The sequence below is a fragment of the Neophocaena asiaeorientalis genome, unplaced genomic scaffold, assembly GCF_003031525.2.
Source record: "Neophocaena asiaeorientalis asiaeorientalis breed wild unplaced genomic scaffold, Neophocaena_asiaeorientalis_V1.1 scaffold629, whole genome shotgun sequence".
In the NCBI taxonomy this organism is placed as follows: domain Eukaryota; kingdom Metazoa; phylum Chordata; class Mammalia; order Artiodactyla; family Phocoenidae; genus Neophocaena; species Neophocaena asiaeorientalis.
Genome location: NW_020175468.1, coordinates 8129066 through 8154967, shown reverse-complemented (window position 1 = coordinate 8154967; position 25902 = coordinate 8129066). Strand labels below are relative to the sequence as shown.

Genomic DNA, 25902 nt, shown 5'->3' with positions numbered 1-25902 from the left:
TGAAAATTACAGGGCAGGCTTTCCTAAGGAGGAATTGCTACTTGAAGGATGAACTCAGGGAGGAGGAGGGTGACTGTCGAGGCTGAGGGAGCTGCCTGTGCAGAAGTTCCAGGCGGGAGAGCGCAAGGAGCCTTCCAGGAGTCGAAGGAAGACTGGCATTCTCCCACTGCTCTGGATTCGAATCTTGGCAGCCACTCGGGCCTCTTCATGTCTCAATTTCTTCCTCTAGAACTGAGGTTCCTCTGCGTGTCCTGGGGCATGTGTAAAGTTCTGCTCCTAACATACGTATCCTAGTGCCTGACATAGAAATATGCATGTGATTGGTTTATTACCCTTTTTTCCAACAAATACTCTGGAGCGCCTGGCCCTTTGTGGCCTCCGGGGACACTGTGGTAGATAAACAGACCCAGTTGCTCCCCAGATGGAGCCTATCTCTTGGGCTCTTAGCCTTCTAGCCACACCCCCGACCTCCCAGGTCAGAGGCAGGAGAAGGCCTGAAAAGACCTTGGGCCTGGGGAGTCCTTATTCCTGAGGCTGATTAATAAGGAGAACTAATCGCGGGTTTGCACGTGCCAGGCCCAGTGCCCGCACACAACTCCCACGCTGTTTCTACTCAGTCCTTCCTGGAAGGATTCAACCCATTTCAGAGATGAGGGCAGTGAGGGTGGCACCAGTAGTGAGTACTGGGTCCATCCTACCGGCTGGTGCTAACCTGATGTGGTGGTATCTCCTCGGGGTGTTGGAGCAGCTTCTCACATGCTCCTCAAACATCTGGAGCGCCCCTCCTATGAATGGCCCATTCGGGTCACTTGCCTCTTTTTCCTCTGGCTGTCTGTACTTTTTTTTAACCACTAGACTGCCAGAGAATTCCCTGTCTGCATTTTTGTTTTGAATTTCTGTGAGTTAAATTCTAGATTCTGGTCAAGAACATGTGTTTCCTAGATGGTACTCCTGCCTTCTCTCAGTCCATGGCCTGTCTTTTCACTTTTTTAAAAACATATTTATTTATTTATTCATCTGGCTGCATCAGATCTTACTTGCAGCACACGGGCTCTTCATTGCAGCACTCAGGCTTCTCTCTAGTTGTGGCGCATGGGCTCTCTAGTTGAGGCCACGGGCTCAGTAGTTGTGGCTTAGTTGTCCTGCAGTGTGTGGGATCTTAGTTCCCTGACCAGGGATCGAACCCACGTCCCCTGCATTGGAAGGCAGATTCTTAACCACTGGACCACCAGGGAAGTCCATTCACTTTATTTATTGTGTCTTTTGATGAACAGAAGCCTTTAATTTTAATGCAGTCAGTTATCACCCATTTCCTTTATAGTTTTATAGTTCTGCTTTTCAGAACACAGAATTTTAGTTTTCCTTTGTGCTAGAATTGGAGTATGTATGTGTGGTGTGAGATAGGCACCCAGTTTCACATTGTCCACCTGGATCCCCAGTCATCCATGTACCATTTATTACAAACCAGCGTTTCTCCCCTGCCACCTGTGTCATAAATTATCTCTCTGTATAAGTGGGCCTGTTTCTGGGGACTTTCTTCCTTTCTCATGCTTGGTTTGCCTAGTCCTGTGTCAGTACCCCACTGTCCTAATTTCTGTAGTTGATAGTAAGTCTCGCTGGTGTGGAGAGCAAGCCCTTCCACATGTCCTTCTTCCCGAGTGTCTCGGCTATTTGACTTTTCATAATTCCATTTAGAGATGAGACAAGCATCTTGCCACACACACAGACGTGACATTGAGTCTCCCAGTCCATGAACGTGGTCTGTCTCTCCATTTATTTATGTCTTCTCTGATGTCTTTCAGCAAAGTATCACACTTTTCCAGCCTGGGCCTTGCCCATCGCCTGCTGGATTTATTCCAAGGCACTTTGTGTTGTGGCAGGGGGAGCCTGTGGCCTCCTCTCCCACGAGGCGCCTTGTTCACTGGGCTTGGCTTTGCTGGGTGAGGCTCTCACAGCAGAGGCAGGAGCCCACCTCCCCCATTCCCTGCTTTCTCCCTGGCACCGCCCCTGGGCCCTGGCAGAGGGCAGGCAGGGTGCCAGAGAGGAGGTTGTAATTTTCCTGAATGATTTCAAGGGCTAATTAAAGGTTTTCCTTGACTAACCAGCTTACGGTTTAATTATCGGGAAACAGGCTCAGGGATGCAGGAAGCAGCAGCGCTGGGGTCTCCTTACAGCGTGGCGGGAAGGAGCCAGGGCCCAGCCCTTACCCCGTAGCCATGGCAGGATCTGGGGATACCCCGGCACCCCCAGGAAGCCAGCTGCGGTTCTCCGTCCCTGGGAGAGAACAGGGTGGAGGGCAGCAGATGCCGGTGAGGTCAGAGTGGGTCCCTGCCCTGCTTAAAATCCTTCTATGTTCCCACTGCTGGGGTGGTGGGGGACCTAGTCCCGCCTCTGGTCGGCAAGGCCCTGCCCCCCTCCCTTGCCGGCTGCACTTCAGCCTCGCTGGCCTTTTTTTAGTGCTCTCACCTCATTTATTCTTTGGGTCCTGGCCTAAAGGTCACCACCTCTGGGAAGCCTTCTCAGGCCACTCCTGCCTCCAGAGCAGGTGATAAACTCTGCCAGCCCCAGGCTGGCTGTCAGTGTCACTCCCTCCACCACTGAGAAGCACTTCACTCCTGGGCTGCGCCCTGTGGTCCAGCATTGGGATTGTGGAGGACCCAAGAGGAGAAGGGGTTCAGGATGGGCGCTCTGAGGAGAGGGCTGGGCGCGGGCTTCAGGCCCGGAGGACTGAGTGATTGCTGAGGCCTTCCCGGGGGCGGTGGTTGGCAATCTGGCCAGTGACCTGACCAGGGAAGGGCTCTTGGGAGTTTGTGAAAGGGGCGGGGACCTGGAGATGGCCGTGCCAGGCCTGGCTTCATTCCTTGCATTCTTCAGCAGGCCCCAGACTCCCAGTGGCTACGGTGGGGGAGGGTGGGCAGGCCGAGAGGGGGGCCTCCTGGGCACTCACCCTGCCCTGCCCTTTCCCTTTCAGCCCCTAAGGCCTACACCCCCATCAGTCTGTCTCACTTTACACCACCCCTCGAGGACGCAGGCCTGGGACTGTGTGTCCAGGCCCCCCACCCCTAATCCCGTGCTCACCTCTGGCCACACATTAGGGTTACCTGGTGCAGGCATCCATGCGGGGGTCCAAGGTCAGACCATTTGAATCCGAATCTCTGGCTGTGAGGCCTGAGCATTGGGTTTTGTGAGGTTTTTTCAAGCTCCCTGGGTGACTCTAGTGCAATTCTGAACCGAGATGAGAGCCACTGGCTTACAGAATGATAGGAAACATATATTAGCTTTTGCGATTTCCTGGGTTTGGGCACTTTCCTGGGTTTCTGACATGGCGTGATTAAGTCATGTCACCTCCATAAGCACACTGTAGGAAGATATGATTATTATTCCCATGTTACTGACAAGAGAGCTGAGGCCCAAAGAAGGCGTCCGTGCCTGGTGGTGCAGCCTCTGTCGCTGTCCTGTCTTCCCATCCCTGGGCCCTCCAGACCTCTGTCTGAGCAGCTATCTCTCTGTCCCCGCCCCGCTCCTGTCTTTCTCTACCTGTGTCTCTGCCTCCTATCTCTCTCCCTCTTTCCCTCAATTTCTGCTTCCCTCCTCCCCTGAAGAGGCTTCCTTAGCTTCCCTGTTTAGAGCCAGGATCCTGCTGAAGCCACAGAGGGGAGATGGTTTCTACAGGCCCAGGACAAGAACAGGAAGGAGGGCTTCCCTCCTTCCACAGGCTCCCCCCGCCACACACACTCCAGCCTCCCTTGCTCCTCCTGGCACCTGGCGTGGGAGAGGGTGGGAGGCAGGGCACCCATCCCACTGATGGTCAGGGGCCGGGGGTACTGGGGCTGGCTCTGCAACCTTGCAGGGAGGACCATCCAGTGGGGTAGAGCCTAACAAATCCCGTGGGCCCCAGATCTGGTGTTGTCATCTGTTGCTGGTTACCATTTCAGCCTCCCGTGGGGTGGCTCATGGTTTAATTTCAGGAAAGGTTTGTGCTAATATGTGAATATTGCATTGCAGGAGCCGTTATTGTTTGATGGGAACGAGGGGGACCAAGAGTCCAGTGCCCCTGTGTGTCCCCACTCACCAAGGGCTCTCTGGCCTCCTCTCCCCGACCCCATCCCAGCAAGGGCTGGGCATGCAGCTCCCCCGCCAGCCTCACCCACCCCCAACAGAGCTTCCTCTGTGACCTGAGGCCGGGCCCTGAGCCGGGGGTATCTCTGCACCGGTTCCCATTTGGAGCCAGAGGGGAAGGATTCTTGTTGCCTCCCAGGGCAGCTGGGAGAATTGAGTCAGCGTGTGTGTAACACTCAGCACGGGGCTGTCATCATTGTGTCATTCTGGTTACTGTTGCCGTGATTCCTGTTACAGTTATTAGAGGCAGGATATGTGTTTGGATTTAGTAATTAAGGTTCACGGGGTGAGCGATCCATAATTCTTCACTGTTATGACTAGGTCACATTTCCTTTTGCAAAACATTTAAAACCTTTGTGTAATGGAAGTGTCCACACATGCTCTGAAGAATGGTCTGATGCCCTCCCCACGTCCCCGTCCCCAGCTTCAGCAGTTATCAGTAACCACCAGGCTTTTTCATCTGTACCCCATCCCCACCTCCCTGATTCTTTTCAAGCACTTCTCAAACATCATAGACTTCAGCCATAAGTATCTCAGATTTTTTTTGCCTATGAGAGATAAGGAATCCTTAAAACACACAGACACACATACACACACACACAATACCATTGTCACAGGAGAAAAAGAACCAGTACTTCCTTAATATCCTCACATTTTCCCAGCTGTCTTATCATCCTTTTTCATGTGTTTGTTTGACTTGGCATCCAGACAGGGTCTGCTTTGCGTTCGGTTGATAGGCCCCTTAAGGCTTCTGTAGTCTGTAGGGTTTCCCCAGGCGGCTCTTTCCTGTGCTTGCTTATTGGGTCATTGATCCGTCAACAACCCTGGTCCTCTCTCCTCTGGAAGTTTCCACACTCTGGATCTCACTGATGCATCTTTGTGGTGTCATTTCACATGTTCCTCTGTCCTCTGTACTTCCTGTATATTGGGCCTTAGGCCTAGAGGCGCTGCTGGATTCAGGTTCCCTTATTTCATAGGCGGTGCTCTGTGGGAACATCCGGCCAACATTTGTGTCTGAGTGACTATTTTTAAATAAATTTAATTAAGTTTTTTTTTTAAGTGAGTGGATTGAAAAAAAAGTTCTTAAGTCACTCCTAGTAAGGCTGGTACCCAGCTACAGCAGAGCGGAGCGGGAGGAAGCCAAAGGCCTGACTTCCAGAATGGCCGGGGCCTGGGAGCAAAGGGCTGTGTGTGAGCCCCTGGCTTCCAGTGAACCAGTGTCATAAGTGCACAGCTTTGGGCTCCTGCTTTGCTGGGACCAGAGGCGCCCAGCTGAGAGCCGTCCCTGGCCCCCAGCCCCACCCCCATCCTTCAGCCTGGCCTGGCGGTTAAGCTTTAGGGACTCCTGCCCCAGTTCTGCCCTTGGCCAGCAGGGCCACCCTGGGAAGCTTTCCCATCCCCCACGGGCTTCCTCCTCTGTAACATGATGCTGGTAGGGGGACCACACCTCCCTTGGAGGGCTGTGGCCAAGAGGCCTGGGCGCCGGGAGCCGCAGTTCTTCTGCACGTTTAGTGTAGACTCTCTTTGACCTCAGCCGGGCCACTCTCCCCTTCCACCCTTCCTCCCTTCCTGCCACGCCAGCCTCCTTGGCCAGCCTCCTCCGGCATTCTGGAATGTGCCAGGCAGGCTTCAGTCCTCGGGCCTTTGCAGTTGTGGTTCCTTCCACCCTGAAAACTCTTCCCTGGATCCGCACGTGGCTCCCTCACTCCCCTGCTCTTGCCCAAATGCCGCCCCCTCAGAGACACCCCTCCCCCCACTGTCCCCTCTCCCACTTGTGACGGACTTTTTTGTTTACTTGTGTGTTGTCTTAACTCCGTCTCACTCACTAGGATGTCATCTCTGGGAAGGAGGGACTATCTTACTCACTGCTGTATCCCCAGTGCCTGGCACATACTGAGTGCATAATAGAGAATTGTTGAGTGCGGGACCGAATAAGAACGTGGTTAAGTGAGTGGACTCTGGCCTGGGTCACACCTGCCATGCAGTCCTGGCTCTAACACATGCTGTGTGACCTTGGGCCAGCACCTCCCCTCTCTGAGCCCCACTTTCCTCGTCTGCAGCATGGAGGCGTTCACAGCACCCTGCTCACTGCCTTGTCTTGCACTAGCGTGGTGTACGCACGTAAGGCTCTGTAGCTGGCCTCGCTGGTGTCCTCTGTCTCCAGCGCAGGGCACAGGTGAGGCAGCTAGGGCTGTCCCCACTCTGGGTGACCGGCTGTGGCACCCCAGGGTAGGGACGCCGTGGATAGATACTTCCCTGTGGCCAGAAAGGCTCCACGGGGAGTGTGATCCACGCAGGACACCAGAGTGCTGGGCATGTGCAGAGACCTGGGTGTTGGGGCTGAGGCTGAGTCTAGCTGCTTCCAGGCCTTTGTCTGCTTTGCAGGAGACAGCCCAAGAGCTGCAAGGGGCCAAGGGGGGCTACTGCTCTGATCGCGGCAGCAGTTACAGCCTTGGGAGTGTGTGAGTGTGAGAGAGAGAGAGAGATGGACAGAGAGCGAAAGAGACTGTCTGCGGACACCTGCAGGTGTGGAGGAAGCTTCCAGCTGTCAGAATTGCTACCGCTGGTGTTTCCTGCATTAGAGTGTAAAATATGACACGCGTACAGAAAACTGCGTGAGACCTCCCTGTTCAGTCTAGTGAATGATCATAAAGCACACGCCCTTCTAACGACCACCAGATCAAGAAGACAGGCGTTGCCAGCACCCTAGAAGCCCCCTCCTTCGTGTGCTCTTTCCAGGTTTATCAAATAAATTCAGCCCTCTTTTCTTCCTTTTAATTGTTGCCTATTCGTTTGTGAATCATGAAAGATTACAGTTGCCCTCAAGAGATCAGAGAATCACCTGATGGACTCCCTTGGGCCTGTTGCCCAACTAAGAGAGAAAAAACGCTTGCCATGGTTAAAGTCCCCTGGGTCCCCTCCCGCAGGTACTCACTGTGCTTCCTTGTTGCTTCCATAAATAGTATCCCATATTGTTCTGTGGGTTTTAACACTGTATGTAAATGGTTCCAGACCGCCAGCACTCAGCTGCAGCTTGCTCTCAATAGGGTGGGTAAGTGAGGTCCCATGCTCCCCAGCACGGGTCAGATGGAAGCCTCTCCCCATAGCCAGATGAAAGCATCCCTGCCCCGGTGGAGCCGCAGGAGGGCGCTCTGGGGCGCCTCTCGGCTTGCCACCCCCTGCTCCAGCTGGGTGTGACACCTCTGCCTCAAATGAAGGTGGGTAGTCCCTGTCCGGAGAGGGCACTGCCAGCTTCCCAGGTTGACAATTGGGATTCAGCTGTAGGCCCATGACCTGTAAGGGGCCTTCCCTGACACCTGTAAGGTGTGAAGGGGGTTCTGGTACCATCCCAGATCTGTCACTTCCACGGAGGGGCCTTCCCTGGAGAAGGGTGAGACACCCCCCGCCACGTGGGAATGGATTGGGGGCTGGGTGCAGGGAGGGTCTCTTCTCTTCCCCTGCCTCCTCTGCCCCTCTGCTTCCCCTGTTAGCCGGTCTCATCCAGCCTTTCATGGAGAAGCCCTGTGGGGTGGAGATGACTATCAAAGGCTCTGGATCTGAAGGCCTGGGTTTGCTACCCAGCTCCGCCACCTACTAGCTGGGTGACCTTGGGCTCGTGGCTCCCCTCCAGCCCCCCTCGGCCTCACTTTCCCCATTTGTAAAATGAGATTGTTATAAAGGTTATTTTATCCATGTAAAGCACTCAAAAGAGAGCTAGCACATAGAAACCTCTTAACAAGTGTTAGCTGAGAGTATTATTGTCATTATCGTCCCTCACGCTTTCACTGTGTGCCTCCTCTGAGTCCAGCCCTGGCTGGCTGATGCCTGGGACAGGATGGTGACCTGTCTGCCCGAGGCCCTGCCCTCATGTCCAGTGATGGGAGACAGACACAGCACTAAGCAGTGACAGCCCAGAGTGACCCTGAGGAAAGCACAGGCCCGAGGGTCATGGCTTTGGTGGAGGAGGCCCCGAGAACTTGAAGCAAGCCCTGGCTCCACCCTAGGAAATCAGGGAAGGCTTCCTGGAGGAGGAGACATCTGTGCTGAGGGCTGTAAAAGGAGTAGGAGTTAGTGTATGGAAAGCTGTGCGTTCCAAGGAGAATGAATAGCATCTTCTAAGGTGGGAAAGGGTCTGGCATTTTCAGTAAATTATTAATATTTTTTTAAATTATTAATATTTTTAATTAAGCTTTTTATTGTGAGATCGTTGTAGATTAACTTGGACATGTAAGAAATAACACAGAGAGAGCCCCTGTACCCTTTACCCAGTTCCCCCAATAATAACATCTTGCAAAATTATGGTTAGTACAAGACCACAACCAGGATATTGACACAGATACCGTCAAGATATAGAACATTCCATCACAAGGATCCCCCCTGATGCCTTTTTATAGCCACATCCCCTCCCTGGCCTGTCCCTGACTCCTGGCAACCACTCATCTATCTGTTCCCCATTCTTATTATTCTGTCATTTCAACGTTATGTAAATGGGATCATACTGTACGTCACCTTTTGGTGCTGGCTTTTTTTCACTCAGCGTAGCTCTCTGGAGATTCATCCAGGTTGTTGCCTGTGTCAATAGTTCATTCCTTTTTCTTGCTCAGCAGTGGATGTGCCATAGTTTATTGAACCATTCACCCATTGAGGGACATCTGGGTTGTTTCCAGTTTGGGGCTATTAGAAACAAAGCTGCTATAAACAGTCTCATACAGGTTTCTGTGTGAATGTAAATTTTCGGTTTTCTGGGACAAATACCCGTAAGTGCAACTGCTGGAAAGTAAGGTAGATGCATGTTTAAAGAAACTGCCAGGCTGTTTTCCAGAATGACTGTTCCACGCTGCATTCCCACCAGCAGTATATGAGTGATCAGTTTTTCTGTGTCCTCACCAGCATTTGGTGTTATCACTATTTTTTATTTTGGCTGTTCTAATAGGCATGTAATGATGACTCATTGTGGCTTTCATTTGCATTTCTCTGATGGCTAATGATGTTGAACATCCTTTCATGAGCTTATCTGCCATCTGTGTATCCCCTTTGGTGAAATGTCTCATGTCTCCTGCCCATTTTCTAATTGGATTCTTTGGGGTTTTTTTTACTGTTGAGTATTGAGAGTTCTTTATCACTTCTAGATATTAATCACTTGTCAGATATGTGGCTTGCAGATATTTTCTCCCAATCTGTGGCTTTTTATCCTCTTCACATGGACTTTTGCAGAGCAGAAGTTTTTAATTTTGATGAGGTCTGCTTTATTAATTTTTCCTTTTACAGGTCATGCTTTTGGTATCAAGTCTGAGAACTCTGTGCTTAGCCCTAGATCCTGACGATTTGTTTGTTTTCTAAAAGTTTTATAGTTTCACATTTTATATTTGAGCCTGTGATCCATTATGAATGTAGGTTTGTGCAAGTGTGAGGTTTAGATGAAGGTTCGTTTTCCAGCATAGGGATGTCTGACTGTTCCTGTACCATTTGTTGAAAATGCTGTCTTTCCTCCGTTGAATTGCTTATGCTTTTTGTCAAAAATCAGTTACCACAGTGAGATACCACTTCACGCCTACCAGGATGGCTATTATCAAGAGAAGAAAGGAAAATAACATGTATCGGTGAGGATGCAGAGAAATTGGAGCCCTTATGGATTGCTGGTGGGGATGTAAAATGGTGCGGCTGCCGTGGGAAACAGTTTGGTGGTTTCTCAAAAGGTTAAATACAGAACTACCATATGACCCAGCAATTCGACCGCTAGGTACACATCCAAAAGAACTGAAAGCAGAGACTTGAACAGATATTTGTATACTTTAATGTTCATAGATGCATTATTAACAATACCTAAAAAGTGGAAACGATCCAAGTGTCTATCAACAGATGAATGAATAAACAAAATTTGGTGCATACACACAAGGGAATATTATTCAGCCATAAAAAGGAATGAAGTTTTAATTTATGCTACAGGGTGGGTGGACCTTGGAAACATGCTTAGTGCAATAAGCCAGACATAGAAATATTGTGAGATTCCACTTACGTATTCCACCTAGCGTAGGCAGATTCATAGAGAAGGAAAGTAGAATAGAGGTTACCTGAGGCTGGGGGGAAGGAGGGAGTGGGGAGCTATTGTTTAATGGGTACAGGATCTTTTTTGGGGATAATGAAGAAGTTTGAGGCATAGGCCTTGAAGGTGTTCCACAACATTGTGAATGTATCTGATGCCACTGAAGTGTACACTTTACAAATGGTTAAAAGATAAATATTATGTATATTTTACCACAGTGAAAAAAAATCAATGTTTTAAAAACCAGTTGGGGGCTTCCCTGGTAGCGCAGTGGTTGTACCAAAAAAAAAAAAAAAAAAAAAAAAAAAAAAAACCAGTTGGGTGTATTTGTAAGGGTCTGTCTCTGGGTTCTCCATTCCGTTCACCGGGCTCTGTGTTTATCCCCACTGTCTTGATTACTGTGTCTGTACAGCTGGTCTTAAACTATCGGGGAAACAAACTACTGGGGAAAGTGAGTCTTCCCATTTTGTTCACCTTTTCCACAATTGAGTTCTTCTAGGGCCTGGGCCTGGCATTTTTGGAGCCCCTCTCGCACTCCCTTTTGTAGAAGATGGCACCAGGACTTACCTACTTTGAAAGTCACCCTTGACACCTGCCTTGCCCTCAGCCCCCCGTATCTGACTCATCAACAAGCGTTGCTTTTTTGGGGGCAGACATAGCTCTGGTCTGTGCTCCTCTCTCCGTGTCCAGCCATACTGGCTGCTTTCATCAGTCTCCTGGAACACTGCTTCCATCTCATCACTTGTCCGCACACCCTCTCAGGCCCCCTTGATCCCATCCTCCACAGACAAGGCAGCCAGAGTTACATCTCCCAAATACCAGCCCGTCCTCAGCGCCTGCCTCTGCTCCCCCGCCTCCCTGGAGGCCTGGCTCCTGCCCTGCTCCAGCCTGGCTCCCCCACACTCTCAGCCCTCCAGCCACCCGTCTCTGCTGGAATTTCACACTTCATCAGGCGATGCTGGACTGCAGGCCCCAGCGGGCAGGGGCCATGCTGCACCGTCACACCAGCTGGGACTGGACTTGGTGCATGCACATTGGATTTCTATTGACAAACTCCATGAATGTGGGAAGGAGCCCATGGTTGGGGGTGGTGGTGGGGAGATGAGGCTGGAGACGTGGGGATAGCTGGGGTGGGTTTACAGAGGTCTCCCTGACCCTTGCAGAAAAACAGGCGAAGCCTTTTTTTTTTTTTTCGGCCATACCACATGGCATGTGCGATCTCCCCAACCAGGGATCAGACCCGCGCGCGCCCCCTGCACTGGAAGCACGGACCCAGAAAGTTCCAAAATAAAACTTTTTTTTTTTTGGCCACGCCGCGCAGCATGCAGGAGGCAAAGGCTTTGAAGAGACACTTAGCAGAAAAGGAATTGTGGTGCTTTTATAAATATGAAAGGATGCACAATTACTAAGTACAAAAACGCAAATGAAAACTAGGCCGAGAGGGGCCAGACTTCACCTGTCTGACTGAGGAAGATGGGAGAGTTTGAGAACACCCTGGGCATGAGGCCGAGGGAGGGGCTGAGAATGGGCAACTTGGCAGTGCTGAGCTTTGCCCGGCAATCCCACTTGTAGGCATTTGGCCCACAGACATGCTGGCACACCTGTGAAATGACATCTGCACATGGTTATCATTGCTGCACCGTTTGTAAGAGCAAATGCCTGGAAACCACTGACCTGGCCCCATGGGGACTGGCTCAAGACATCGTGGCCCTTCCACACAGCTGCTAAAGCAACAAGGCTGTGCTTTGCAGAGATGGAAGCATGGAAAGATCACTAGACATATATATATTTTTTATTTAAAATCCTAATTTTAAATTATTAGCCTACCTAAGGCATAAATGTATAGTATGACCAGTTACTTTAAAGGGAAAACCCACGTAACCCCCACCTCCATTTGAAGACACAGATGGTTCCAGCCCCCCAGAAGCCCGTCCCAAGCCCTCTTGCCCCCCGGAGGCAGCTTCTCCCCTGATTTTTGAGGCAGTCGCTGCCTTGCTTTTCTCTTTGGTTTTGCTCTCCTCTGTATGCTTCCCTAAAGAGCATATTTCATTTTGTCTGGTTTTAAACTATTTCTGAACAAAGTCCTAGGATGTATCGGTTTTTGCTTTGCTTCTTCTGTTTAATATTGTTTTTGATGTCCATCCAATGTAGCTGTGGGTCATTCATTCTCACTGTTGTGTACTATTCCACAGAGCTAGTAGATCACAGTTCATCATCCATCTCCTGTAGACGAGCATTTGTGTTGTTTCCAGTACCTAGTCCTCGCCGATTCAGACTGTGCTGTGTGAACCTTCTCATGTGTGTCCCTGGGTGTAGACGTGGGAGAGCACTTGCCAGGTCCCCAGTGTGTCTTCACCTCGACTGGATCCTGCCAAATTCCTCCTGGTGCCAACGGCGCAGAGGGGCCGAGGAATGCTGTCGGCAAAAGCATCGTACGTGTGGTGCGCTGCCATTTCTGGCTGTTTTAAAAGTGCGTAAGCGTCTCTGTGTGCGCGTGCGTGCACACACACATGTGCATAGGCTCTCTCAGAAAGAAAACAAAGAAACTCCAGTAGAGGTGGCTCCAGGGCTGAGCTGGGGTGGGGCAGGGCAGGAGGGCATCGTTCTGTCCCTGTTTTCCCTTTGGTGCCATTGGCTTTTGAACTATGTTCCATATTATAAAGGGACAGAGACTGAGACGGAGAGAAGGAAAGGAAAGGGAGGGGATAGATGAAGCCTAAATGTGGCAGAATGTTAATAGTTGAGAATCCGAATGATGGATTTTATGGGGGTTCATTGGTTTAGTCTCTGGCTTGGGGTGTGTTTATAAAGTTTGGTAATGAAGATCTGTTCCGGTGTCAGAGGCTCTTGAACCAACCTCTCCTTGCCCCTGAGGCCTGTCCCAGGAGGATCCCTTGTTTCCAGTGAGACTTCCTCCTGGAGGAGGGGTGCTCCCTCCTTCCTCCGCCCTCCCCGGTCCCTTCCCTTGGGACCTAGTTTCCCTGGCTGGTCAGAACTGCCCAGTCCTGACCGCCTCCCTCACCAGAGCCCAAACCAGCCGGTCCGGTTTGGGGAGCCCGCCCCATTTGGCTCTTCTCTGGGTAGCTGCCTGACAGGTGCTCCACCCTGATGGGGGAGGGGGTGGCCTGGGATCTGGGGCATGGGGGGGAGCGGGAGGGGCCAGACCTGCCCTGCCGTGGCCCCAGGCCTGGCTGGGAGCCCCTGGCTTAGTGAGCAGGTGGCAGACAGAAGGGGGTAGATGGGATTTCCAGGCCCTTGGAGCCAGTCAGTCCTCCTGGTCCCCGTGGTAAAGTCCTGGAGGAGTCGGTCTGGGGCAGAAGCCGTGGTAGGGTGCCGGAGCAGGGGAGTGGGAAGGACCCAGGCACCTCTGTCCACCTGCCGCCCGGTCCACCTGCTCACTCACTGTTCTCCCTGGGCTCCCCGTCAGCCAAGTACCCGCCCAGGGCCCAGGACCCTGCTTGAATCTGATCATTGCTGCTGCTCACGTGACCACCCACCCCCCACCCAAGTCAGGGAGCAGTCCTACTCTTCTGTCCACCCCCAGGGCAGGGAGTTTTGTCGGGTTTGTTCACTGCTGAATTGCCAGGGCCTCCACAGGCTTGCCTGGTATGTGCCAGGAGTGGGGCAGATGTGTGAACCAATGGGGGACACAGGTCAGGGACGGTGACAGCCTGAGGGTCAGCGCAGGGATGGAGCCCGGGGTGTCAGGGAAGGCTTCCTGCAGGAGGGGCCGCAGTAAAGGGATGAACTGGGCAGCCCCCGCCCCTGCCCCCCACAGGGGAGACAGAAAGAAACAGATTTCGTGCCAGGAGCTGTGCCCCGGACCAAGGAAGGCTTCTCAGAGAAAGTGAGATCTGAAGCGGGGAGAAGGTGTGAGGCAGAGGTGGGGTGGGCCTGCACTACCCCTTCTAGATTCCCTTTCTCTGAGCGTCCTTTTCTCCTGTTCTGCGATAGGGATTCTGGGACAGACGGCCCACTTGAGCACGTCACTCAGCCTCTCCAGGCTTCAGGTTCCTCTGTTGTAAAATGGGCCTGATAAAGTACCTGCCCATTTAGGGCAGTGGTGAGCTAAAATGACTTAATGTGTGTCGATGCTGAGAGCAGGACCTGGCCCAGAGGAAGTTCTCTGGAAAGTTGGGCCACTTATTTTCAGAAAGGTTACTTACATCCTGGCAAGACAGCCAGCATAGCGACACAGGAGCCCCAGCCGTCCCCACCTTTCCCTCTCCACATTCCCGCCATCCAGCCCCACTCTCACGCCTAGGTATTTCCGTGGCATGGGGGTGGCGGCTGTTTACCGTGATCTCCCCTGGTGAGGCCGCAAGTCTCGGGTTCATCCCGATAGGTGAGTGGGGCAGAGCAGCAGGGGCCCCCTTCGTTGCACCCTCTGGGGCTCTTGCTGGCATCGCAGCCTGGGTGTGCAGGGAGAGGGGGACACAGCAAGCCCCGGATCTCCAGCCACCCTCCCGTCAAAGAGGCCACTCATCCCCCGTCTCTGTGTCCTGCACCACAGCCCCAGCCAGTGTTTCACACCTGGCTGCCCCGCCAGCCACTCTCGGGCACCCAGCCCCAAGCTGAGCCACTGTTTCCCTGGCCCCTGGCACCTGGCCTGGCATAGGGAGTGAGATGGGGGTGTGCGTGTGTGGTGGGAGACTGACCCTGCCGAAGCAGGGGCTGTGGTTGGGTCCCCTGTTCCTGTGTCCCTGCCCAGCCCCTCCCTCCGCTGGGACAGTTGTGGGCCCCATGGCTCAGGCTTTCCAGGCTCAGCCCCGCCTCCCTCCGGCCCTCCCTTCACCCTCCACCCTTCCCCTCCCCCTCCCATGGGCTGGAGCCACAGCCAAGCTCAACTCCTGCCAGGGCAGGGCCGCGTCGCCAGCCGCTGCCAGGGAGGCCAGGGCGCAGAGCCCAGCCAGCTCACCTCCGTGGGCAGGGGAACCCCTTGATCCCAGCTCCCTGATCTTTCAGCTGGAAGCCTCTGTCTGCCGGCCTGCCCCACTGCAGGTGGCCCAGGACAGAGGGAAGAGGATGGTGGAGGTGAGCTGGCCCAGGCCTTGGGGAGGAGTGGAGGAGGGGGAGGGCTGCCTGGGTGTGCGGGAGGGCAGTCCGGACACACGGCCACCTGAGCCAGCGTAAGCACGTGCGCCAGGGGCCACACCTGTCTTGGGGCCAGGGGCGGGGTGGCCATGTGTGTGCCCGTGTGGGCGGTGGCAGGTGTCTATCTGCTGGGGCTTAGCTCACACCTTGGCACGGGTCCCCCTGAGCATCTCTGTGGGAGCGCATTCCTGGGGTCTGGTCTGCATGGAGGTGTTTCCAAGGGGTTGTGCCTCCCTGGGCCACTGGTGACCCTGGAGCTGGCTGTGGGCATGCCTGGGTCTGTGTGCAGATCTCATGGTTTAACTCTGTCTCAGGAGCGCTCCTAGGTGTGTGGAGGGTCTTGGGCTCTGCCTTCCTAGTGAGTCCAGCCATAGCGGAGCATTTGTGGGATTATGTGTGTGTAAGCATGTTGCTGTGTCTCTAGGTGGTGGCTAAAGTCCGTATCGTTATGTTATTTGGCTCCCCCAGGATCCTTGTATGTGTCTCTGGGTCTCTCCAGAGTCCCTCCATCTCAGGGGTGAACGGGTCTTTACGTTGTTTGTGGCGGGGCTCCCAGGTCCTTGACTTCTTGGGGTCCCAGCCGTGGGTCCCCAGTGTCGCGGCCCTTTCGTTCTGAGAACTTCCTCTGAGCCAGGCCCCTCTTAAGACTGCTTTCCCCACCTTCTCCCATTGACACCTCACAGTTGCCTCCGGCCCACTTGCTGAGGCTCGGGGTGGGATGTTCCCTCCTGCGCCCAGGCCCCTGTACAGCCACCAGCAGGGTACCCGGGTAGTGTGGGGCAAGCGGCTGCTCCGTCTCGGGCTGCTTGGGGACTTTTCCGTGCAACCAGTGTGTGTGTTCTCATGTTTCTGTGGTTGTGTGGCTGGACGTCTGTGTTGCATGTCTGTGTCAGTCTCTGAGGACAGCTGTGCACTGTGGAGCGACTTCATTTGCTTCTGTGTCTTGGGTGCGTGTGTGTGTGTGTGTGTGTGTGTGTGTGTGTGTGTGTGTGTATGGGGGGGGGGGATAGCTGTGCACTGTGGAGCGACTTCATTTGCTTCTGTGTCTTGGGTGCGTGTGTGTGTGTGTGTGTGTGTGTGTGTGTATGGCGGGGAAGGACTTAGGTTGGAGGGGCCTGGGAGGCCACTGGAGCCTCTTTTCTACCTGTTGCCCCCTCCCTCCTTCCTGCCCCACCTCAGGGGAGGAATGAATGAAGTCGAATCTGATTTCCCCAGTCCCTGGGGGCTCGCCCACACTCTCAGGTTTGTTGTGGCATCCATCCCCACCCTGGGCATCTCTGGGGGGTGAGGGACACCAGCAGTGCCCTTTGTGTCTGTGCTCTATTGAGCCTGGCCAGGCGGGGAGGGGGCCCCCGAGCCTGGGGCTGCCACAGGAGCCGCCTGGCCTCCCTGGGGGCTTAGAGCACCTCGGGGTAAAGGAAGCACCATCTCTGCATTCAGCCACACTCTCTGAGCTGTGCCTCGCCCTGTGCTGGGCAGGGCCGGGGACACAGGGTGGCTGAGAGGGCCCCAGGCCCTGTCCTTTGGGAGGGCAGGGGTCATCAGAGCATAATGGGGGCCCATTATGCTCCCGCATCCCAGCCCTGGAGAAGGACAGTCTTAAACAGAGATAGTCAGACTGGCGCATTTGCTCTGGGAAACCATGCTCAGCATCCTCTGTGCTTTGTTCCTTCCTTTATTCGTTCAGCAGCAACAACAGCAGCAGTGCCAGTAATGATAACAGCAGCTAGGCTGTAGCAGTGAGGGCCCACTCGGCGGCAGGCGCTGTTCTGAGCGCTTTGCATGGGTCATCTGGTTCGCTCGTCCAAACGCTCCCAGGAGATAGGGACCATCGTTACCCCCCGTTTGCAGGTGAGGACACGGAGGCCCAGAGTCACTTGCTCACGGGCACACAGCTTGGCAGTGGCGGAGCGGGCACGAGCCTGGGCCGTCCGCTCTTACTCATCGGCTGCCTTCCGAGTCCTTGTCCGGCGCTCAGTGCAGAGGCCTGCCGAGGGGAGGATGGCGCTTACGTGGTCAGAACACGGAGAGCAGGCTGCTCGTCCCTTCCCACGTGGCCGACTCCAGGCCCTGCCCCCCAAGGCTCGGGTGGCCCTCGATCTGTGTCTTTTTATGGGCTTTCACCCATCGTGGGGAGCGCAGATCTCTGGCGGCACACCCCCTGTATGATGTTCTCCTTGCTTCTGGCCAAAATGTACCACCACTTCCTCCAGTTCCCAGCCTAGGCCTTGTGGTGGGGAGGGCCTGGGGAAGTGGGCTCACAGCCGGGCGCTCCTTGTGTTTGGAACACACACCAGGTTATTCACTAAGTAGCTGGATTCAGTCTCTAAAGAGGCTCAGTTCCTTCACAGGCATCAAGGTCAGATTTCCAGGCAGTGTGGACAGGCCTTGGGGACTCCTGGCCGCCCTCTGCCCCACCACCCTTCCCTGCGCCTCCTCAGGGTCCAGCCTCATCACTTTGGCAATGGCATCACTCATTCGTTGCACAGATATTTACCAGGTACCTGCTGTGTGCCAGGCCCTGCTCTAGCTGCCAGGGGTACGACAAGAATGAGACAGACAAAGGCCCCTGTTCCTGGGGAGCCCATACTCTGCTGGGGGGCGGGGAAGGAGGGGGGGACCAACAGTCAACAGGTATATAATGCCAGATGATAATAAATGCCACGGAGAAGTATAAAGCAGGGGTGCAAATTTTGTCAGGGGGTCAGGGAAGGCCTCCCAGAGGAGGTTTTCTTTGCACTGAGACCTGAAGATCAAGAAAGGGGAGCCATGCAGCTCTGGGCAGAGGGAACAGTGGGTGCAAAGGCCCTGAGGCTGGAACAAGCTTGATGTGTCCAAGACTGAAAAGGAGGAGGCCAGCGTGGCTGGGGTGAAGTTCAGGGAGGAGATGGGGTCCCTTGGTGGCAGGGCCCAACTGGGCAGGGCCTTGCTAAGTCACAGTGGGGAGTTTTTTCCAGGTGGGAAGCCCTGCAGAGTTTTGTTTAACATTTCTTCAGATTCCCTGCTAACCACAGCAGCCTTTCTTTGGTCATCGGAAGTAGAGTTGTCTCTGTTCATGTTCCTGTCCCGTAAACCCTCTGAGGTCCTTTGTCTGGAGTAGAAGCTTTGGCTGGAGCCAGGGCTGCTGGGAAGCAGGAGGCTTAAGGGGGCAGTGACAGGCCTTCTCCGTGGGTCAGAGTCGACGCTTTTGTGCCCTGGTGCTGGGCAGCCCTGGGCAGTGACTTCCCCTCTCTGGGCCTCAGTTTCCTAGTTTGGGAAACAGGAGGGAAGAGGACTCTCCACCCACACACCCAAGAACCACTGGGAGGGTTCACTGTGGCCTGGTCTGCATGCCTGGTGCAGGCATAGGCCAGAGTCAGTGCTGAAACACGTGTGTCCCCTCCATCCACGCAGCAGCCACTGAGGGGAGACCTGGGATCCAGCCTGTAACCAACCAGAGCATTGCTCCTGCCTACGCCGAGCCACTGACTTAGCAGGGAGACAGCAGACACAATCATAACCGTATAACATGTTAGGGCTGGGAGAGAATGGACTGGATGCCAGGATGCCAGGCTCTGGGGGATGCGGCGACGGGCAAAACCAGACCAAGCCCCTGCCCCCGTGGAGCTCACGCTCCAGCTGTTGCAAAAGGTGGTGTCAGTCCTCAGCAACCCTGACGTCTCAACCTCTACAGGGTGCCCAGAACCTGCCTATTCCTTCCGCCTCCACAGGCTCCACGTGGTCCCGTCCACCCTCTTCTCCTGCTGGACTGTCACATCCTCCTCCTCCCAGGTGTCCCTGCTCCTGCCCTGCCCCCACACACAGCCACCGGGAGCCTGTGAACACCTGAGTCTGGCCACATCCCTCCCCTGCTCAGAACCTTCCTGTTGCTCCGTCTCACTCAGGTAAAAGCCAGAGTCCTGGGGATTTCCATGGTGATCCAGTGGTTAAGACTTTGCCTTCCAATGCAGAGGGTGTGGGTTTGATCCCTGGTCGATCCCTGGTCGGGGAGCTAAGATCTCACATGGCTCACAGCCAAAAAACCAAAACGTAAAACAGAAGGAATAGGGCTTCCCTGGTGGCGCAGTGGTTGAGAATCTGCCTGCTAATGCAGGGGACACGGGTTCGAGCCCTGGTCTGGGAGGATCCCACATGCCGCGGAGCGACTTGGCCCGTGAGCCACAACTACTGGGCCTGGGCGTCTGGAGCCTGTGCTCCGTAACAAGAGGGGCCGCAGTAGTGAGAGGCCCGCGCACCGCGATGAAGGGTGGCCCCCGCTTGCCGCAACTAGAGAAAGCCCTCGCACAGAAACGAAGACCCAACACAGCCAAAAATAAATAAATAAATTTAATTAAAAAAAAAAAAAAACAGAAGGAATATTGTAACAAATTCAATAAAGACTTTAAAAATGGTCCACATAAAAAAATTTTTAAAAAGCCAGAGTCCTACCCACGGCCCACAAGTGCCTACACAGTCTGCCCTTCTCTCTCACCTCACTCACCCGGCCCCAGCCACTCGGCCTCCTCTCTGCTCTTTCGCCACATCAAGCATGTTCCTGCCTCAGGACATTTGCACTGGCCGTTCCCACTGCCTGGGTGCTCCTCCTCCAGCTACCCACGGGGCTCCCTCTCCTCTCTCCACTCGGGTCCCTGCTCAAGCGTCACCTCCTCAGCAAGGCCCTCCCTGACCACTTCACTGAAAATTCCCACCTGATCCCTGCTGTATTTTTCTCAGCACTTACCACCTGACTTACTAGCTATTTTTCTGATTTATCTCATTTATTGACTGTCTCCTTTCCCCTAGGATGTGAGCTCTGCAAGGGCAGGGATATACCTGACGCTCCTGGCGCCCCTGCCCCGGGCCTGGCAGAGATCAATCCTCGGTAGACATTGATGATTGGATAGAGGGGTGGGGGGCTGAGTGTGACGGCTCATTTGTGGGTAGAGTAGGTGTTTGCCAAGGAGGGGGCTTGAGCACGTGTCAGTCCCAAAGCGTGAGGCAGGGTCTGGGGACAAGGTGCCAGAGGGTTCCTTGGTGGAACTAGGCTCAGGGCAGGAGGAGAATGCGGGGTTGGGGGGGGAAATGCAGGTGGGCAGCAAGAGCTGAGCAAAGGTGTGAAGGAGGAACGGTGTGGGGTTTCGGGGGGCAGCGAGAGCCTGCCACGCTAAGACTCCCCCTCCATCATCAGAGCACCGCCCAGGGAGGTAGGCGGTAAACTGAGGCAGGGAGGGGGCTTCTGGAGCTGGTGGGTGGAGATCATGGCAGAAGGGTGGGTGGGAACCAGCGGTGGAAGCGCTGAGCGCAGGCTGGGACCAGTGAGCCCTTCCTCATCGCCCCCTTCCTGCTTTAGTTTCATTTTGGTGACTAGGAAGGGGTAGCCGTGGCCCCTGCCGCATCCTCTGCTCTGCCCCTGCGCCCTGGGGCCCTGGCTGAGTCAGCTCCCTCCACTGCCAGGGTGATGGGGGAGCAGCTTTATTCAGGGCTGCTGGAGCAGGTGGAGGGCAGGAGGGAAGGAGCTCTCTACACGCGCACGCACACACATAAGTGCACACGCACTCCCTTGACCGTGTTATCACACTAGCAGATCTGGCTCTTCGACGTGCGCTGATTTCCTTGGTGGGGAGAGTGGTGCCATTTTTGTCTCATGAAAGGTCTGATGGTAGAACACGTGAGCATAGGGGGTGACTGGAAAATGTGAAGCTTTTGCTAGGACAGGTCGGAAACTGCCCGTCCCGCGTGTGAAATAATTCAAAAGACTTTTTTTTTTAATTGAAATAAACATTTTAGAGTAGGATGGAAATGTGCCTGCATTTGAGGGATCAAGCACTGGGCTTCAGAGGCATCTATGCCCCGGCTGGTGGCTGCAGGCTGCACCCTGTCCTCCTTTGTTCCGTGTCGCTGGGGTCACTGCTTCACCGTCTGCCTCTGAGTTCCAGGGGTTTCTCTGCCAGAGTTTCACAGGTACTGCCTGGGCAGAGTCTGAGGTGTCTGAGCAGGGGTGTAGCATAGCGGGTACAGGCGAATGTGTTCGTTCACCGTGTTCCTTGAGTGCCTGCCACGCAGTGTTGTAGGCATTGGGGTACAGTGGGGAGCAAGACAGAGGACAGGCTCTGCCCTGGTGGAGCTGACATTCTGGTGGAAGAAGCAGACACTAAAGAAGCTCACACACGCAAACACATACACACACAGTATATGGTGAACGCAATGAGGAAAAATAAAGCAAGGAAAGGGGCATAGAGGGTGGTAGGACAGGAACAGGGACATTTGTGTGCAGATGTGGGTGGAGGGAAGGAGGGAGGGAGCCATATGGAGATCACTGAGAAGAGAGTTCCAGCACGGGGTGGGGTGGGGGGGCTTGTAAGCTGCCAGTGCAAAGGCCCTGAGGTGGGGGCATGTCTGACGTTTGAAGAACAGTGAAGAGGCCAGAGTGGCTGGGGCAGAGTGAGCAAGGGGCCGTGTGGGAGGAGAGCTGATGGGCAGATCTCTCAGGACCTCGTGGGCCACGGGGAGGGGTTTAAGGATGTTGACTCTGTAGTGGATCAGACTGTCTTCCAGGCCCACCTCTGCTTGGTGACCTTAGCGAGAGAGTTCACCTTTGTGAGCCTCAGTTTCCACATCTGCAAAATGGGAGTGAAATAGCCACTCCACCTAAGTGCCGGGGAGTCGGTGAGCTCGGCATTGGCATCTGTGCAGGGTCATGGGCCCCCCGTGGTGGTGGTGATGGTGGTGGTAGTAGGGGTGTGAGTACTGGGGCTGAGCCTCGGTAAACCACATTTGGTGGTGGGGACTGGTTCTTGGACAGCTTTTCTGCTGCAGACCAACAGGCCAAAGGCCCTTGGAAAGGGTGAATAATTCCTTATTCCTGGGTGGGGGGTGGCGGTGGTTGGAGCCCCACTTTGTGCTGCCTCCCACACTACCGCTGGGGGCCTGGGCAGGTTGGAGGAGCTGGGGACCCTCACCCCCAGGTGGGGTCAGGACAGGAGAGGAAGAGCAAGGTCTGGGTGTGGATAGAGAGGGTGGAGAAGGAGGGAGGAAGGGTTGGAGGCCAGGACCATGATGGTAATGACAAAAACAGAAGCACCACCGCAGGACAGGTGGGTAAGAGCCTGGACTTCGGTCCCCGACTGCCTGGGTTCAAATTCTAGGTGCCCTGGATAAAGGATTTTCCCTCTCTGAGCCTCAGTCTCCCCACCCGTGAACTGGGGATGATGAGCGTGTCTGTCTCACAGGTTAGCGGTGAGGATGGAATGCGATTAGACACAGAACACCAAGCAGACCCGGGCACACACGAGTCTCCAAGGACGCACCTGCCGTAATTCTGAGAACTGGCGGGGCCCGGGCTCTGCGTTAGACAGGGTTGGAGTCTTGTGTCCACTCTGCTTACCAAGCTGTGTGACCTGGGCAAGTGGGGTGCCCTCTCTGTGCCTTGTCTTCCTTGTCTGTAACACAAAGCCCAAAACAGCCCCTTTGTCTGGGGTCGGGCGTGCAGATTAAATGAGGGACTCCGGGACAAGTGCTTAGGAGAGGGGCCGGCACGGTAGGTGCTCCCTAAGTGTTGGCTGCTGCTGTGATAGTGACCAACATTTACCGCGCGCTCCTTGCTGTGTGCGCTTGGCCTTGGGGCCGGGCCATCAGTGCCTGGGTCCTCTGTGACTCCTTATAAGAACTCCAGGAAGCAGGTACTGTCATGGTCCTCTTTTAACAGAAGAGGGGACTGAGGCACAGAGCAGCTGAGCTGCTAGCCCAGGGCCACGCAGTGAGCTCCCACGGCGGGTCGGCTCGCCCACACTTCACAGGCAGAGGGCTGGGCTCTTGGCCCTGGGCTGTCTGACCCCTAAATTCTGGGCTTGCCTGGGAACCCCAGCGCCTACTCTTTGCCCGCCTCCTCTGCTGCTGGCACAGGCCCCTTTATATGTAGCAGCTCCTCTCCCTTCCGTGGCCCCCATAAAGTCAGGAGCTTGGGGACTTGGTGGGAAGGGGGGTTTCTGGTCGGGGGAGCCGGCAGTGCTTGGAGCTGCCCCAGGGTGGGGCTCCCGCCTGATCACTATAAACACGGTTGGTTCCTCTGTTTGTCCTGCCCTCCACGCAGCGCCCAGAGGGAAGGGCTGGCCCCGGGCAAATATCCGGAGGTGTGCCCCTCTGTCCCCTTCCCCTGCAGGTCACACAGGCAGCTGGGGGCGGGGCTGGGAGCAGTGTGCAGAGGTGGCTTGGGGGTTTACGGCAGGGCTTCTGGGTTGGCTGCCCTGTCTTCCAGGCTGCCTCCTGCCCACCCCATCTGGATCCTGAGCCCCTCCCTCTCCTGGGTTTAGTGAGGGGTCCTGTGGCTAACCCTATTCGTGCAGAGGGCTTGGAGCTGACTTGGGGCCCGAAGGTCCTGGGCTGGGGGGCAGAGGATGGGCAGGCAGAGTGAGAGAGGCCAAGGTGAGGAGTGAGGCTGGGTCCAGGGCCAAACGGGAGCAAATCTGGGAAGGCAGTGAGGAGGTGGTGGGACATGGTGTACACATCTGGAGGGATGGAGTGGAGTGGGGAAGGTGGGGGAAGGTCAGCGTGTAGGGATGAGGCTAGGAGCTGGAACTGGGAGAGAGTCGAGGGCAGAGAAGCCTGGAGAGAGGACAGGGTAGGTCAGGGCCTCTGACAGGTGGGCCAGGAATGGAGGCCTGGGCGGGCGGGATAGGCAGCGTTCTGGGGGCTGGAATGCGGGACCGCTGCTGACGGGGCTCCTGGCTTGCAGGGTAGAGAACGGGCTGGGGCAGAGGGCCCCTCACCCTGGCCAGGCCTGTTCCACCCCAGAGCAGGCAGGGAAACTGGACCCCTGGGGGACCCCTGGCTCTGGTCACCTGCTGCTGGCCGGGAGGCCCAGGCCAGTTGAGGCAGGTTGGCTGCTGGGTCCCCACCCGCCTCCCACTGGGCGGCTCCTGCTGCCAAACCGGTTCCCCTGGATCACTGCCCACTGATGGCCCTACCTCTGGCCTGGGGATGGCGGCCTCTTCGTCCTTACCTCACAGAGCTGCTCCGCGAAAGGAGCCGGGAGTGGAACCAGGGGCTGCAGGGGCCGCATCCCAGCCACATGCAAGCATCCTTGCTAGGTCACGAGACTTACTGAGCTTGGGGCCGACCCTGTGCTGGGCACTGTGCCAGGCTCTGGGGAGCCAGCCATGAACCAGACAGAAATCCCCACCCAGTGCATTTCCCCTAGTTCTTTGGGTATTCGTTCACACGGGCCCTCTTCTGGGAAACCTCCCTTATCCCCAGCCTGCCATCCCTCCAGGCTGGGTCTGGCACTCTGTGACCCCAGCGCCGACCACTCTGGGCTGTCAGAGGCTGTCTCAGTCACCGCGGTATCCCTAGCACCAACCAGCGCAAGGCTGGACACAAAGGAGTGCGTTATTGCCAAATGAATGAACGAACGAATAATGGACAAATGGCGTTTTCTTCCCACTTTACAGATGAGTAACCCGAAGCCCCAAGAGGAGACGCCTCGTGCCCAAGGGCACTTCTAGCACAGCCAGCATCAAACCAGGTCTGTGGGACTCAGGGCCCATGTGCAGGTTGGGGGGCAACACCTGGGCCCCCTTCCCCAGACACGGCTAGGAGTCGTCCTACTCGTCAGAAGAGCAAATGCCGACGGGGCCCCCCCTCCGTGTCCCAGCCCTGCACCCAGCTCTGCCCGTATTAACTCACTAATCCTCCCGGCAGCCCTGTGGGGGCTGATCCAGCGCACAGACAGGTTAGGTCACTTGCCCAAGGTCACACGTAGTAGGCGACAGAGAGAGATTTGCACTCTGGCCATCTGGCTCCCCTACCCATCATTTCTCTGGTCCCCCTATGGGACACCACCATCACACATGTCCTCTTCGGCCCCTTTGGTTTTTAAATCAGCTCTCATTGAGCATTTACTCTGTGCTGGTACTGTTCTGAGTACAGGACTGGAGACCACAGGCCCTAAAGACAGGGACTGTTTGGTCTGTTAGTATCTCTTATGAAGTGGCTCTTTCCCTGCTCTGTGATCTTGGTGAGGAACTTCCCTCCTCCGAGCCTCAGTCTCCTCATCTGTAAAGTGGGCGTATAGCAGTAAGGCTGCCTAGGGGTCACGCATAGGACAGGGGCTTGGTAACCATTTGTTGAACAAATAACCAAAGGTATGTGGTGCTTCCAGCCCAGAGTGCAGGCTGGAAAAGCAGGGATAGTGTCAGCTGGCCTTTAGGAACCAGTCACTGAGCACATACTGTGTGCTGGACGTGGCCGAGACAAGGGAGTGGGATGCCAGGAAACTGGGCAGGTGAGACCTGGCCTGGGGCACTGAAAGTCTAGTGATGGGGGTTTTAAACACTGAACTAGTAAACACAAGACTGAGCAGCAGAATTTCCAGAAGTTAAACATGCTATGAAATGTGATGGAAGGACAGTGGGGAATGGGGACTCTTTTTCTTGGGGTGTTCAGGAAAGGAGTCACCAACGACTGTGAAGGAAAGGAGGGAGGGGACCATGTGTGTGGATACTGGGGAAGAGCATTCCCCACAGAGGGAACAGCCAGTGCAAGTCCCTGAGGTTTGGAAGCCAGTGTGAGTGAGAGGGAGAGATGGGAGCAGAGAAGTGATGGGGCAGGTCGTGTAGGGCAGGCCACGGGAAGACTGAGCTTCTCCCCTGAGTGAGGTGGAGCCACAGGAG

General features: G+C 55.1%; 1 protein-coding gene across 4 annotated transcripts in view; it reads left to right on the top strand.

Moving 5' to 3' along the window:
- PAK4 (p21 (RAC1) activated kinase 4) overlaps nucleotides 1-25902 on the top strand; it is a 46198-nt gene that overhangs the window by 9637 nt on the left and 10659 nt on the right. Inside the window, exons 1-3 of one of the 4 annotated variants that reach the window (XM_024768790.1) lie at nucleotides 15010-15196; nucleotides 18967-19140; nucleotides 24682-24755. The gene's annotated coding sequence lies outside the window, so the exon portion shown is untranslated. Of the gene's footprint in view, nucleotides 1-15009; nucleotides 15197-18966; nucleotides 19141-24681; nucleotides 24756-25902 lie in introns of those variants that run through there. The other 3 variants (XM_024768789.1, XM_024768791.1, XM_024768788.1) reach the window with 3 other exon arrangements.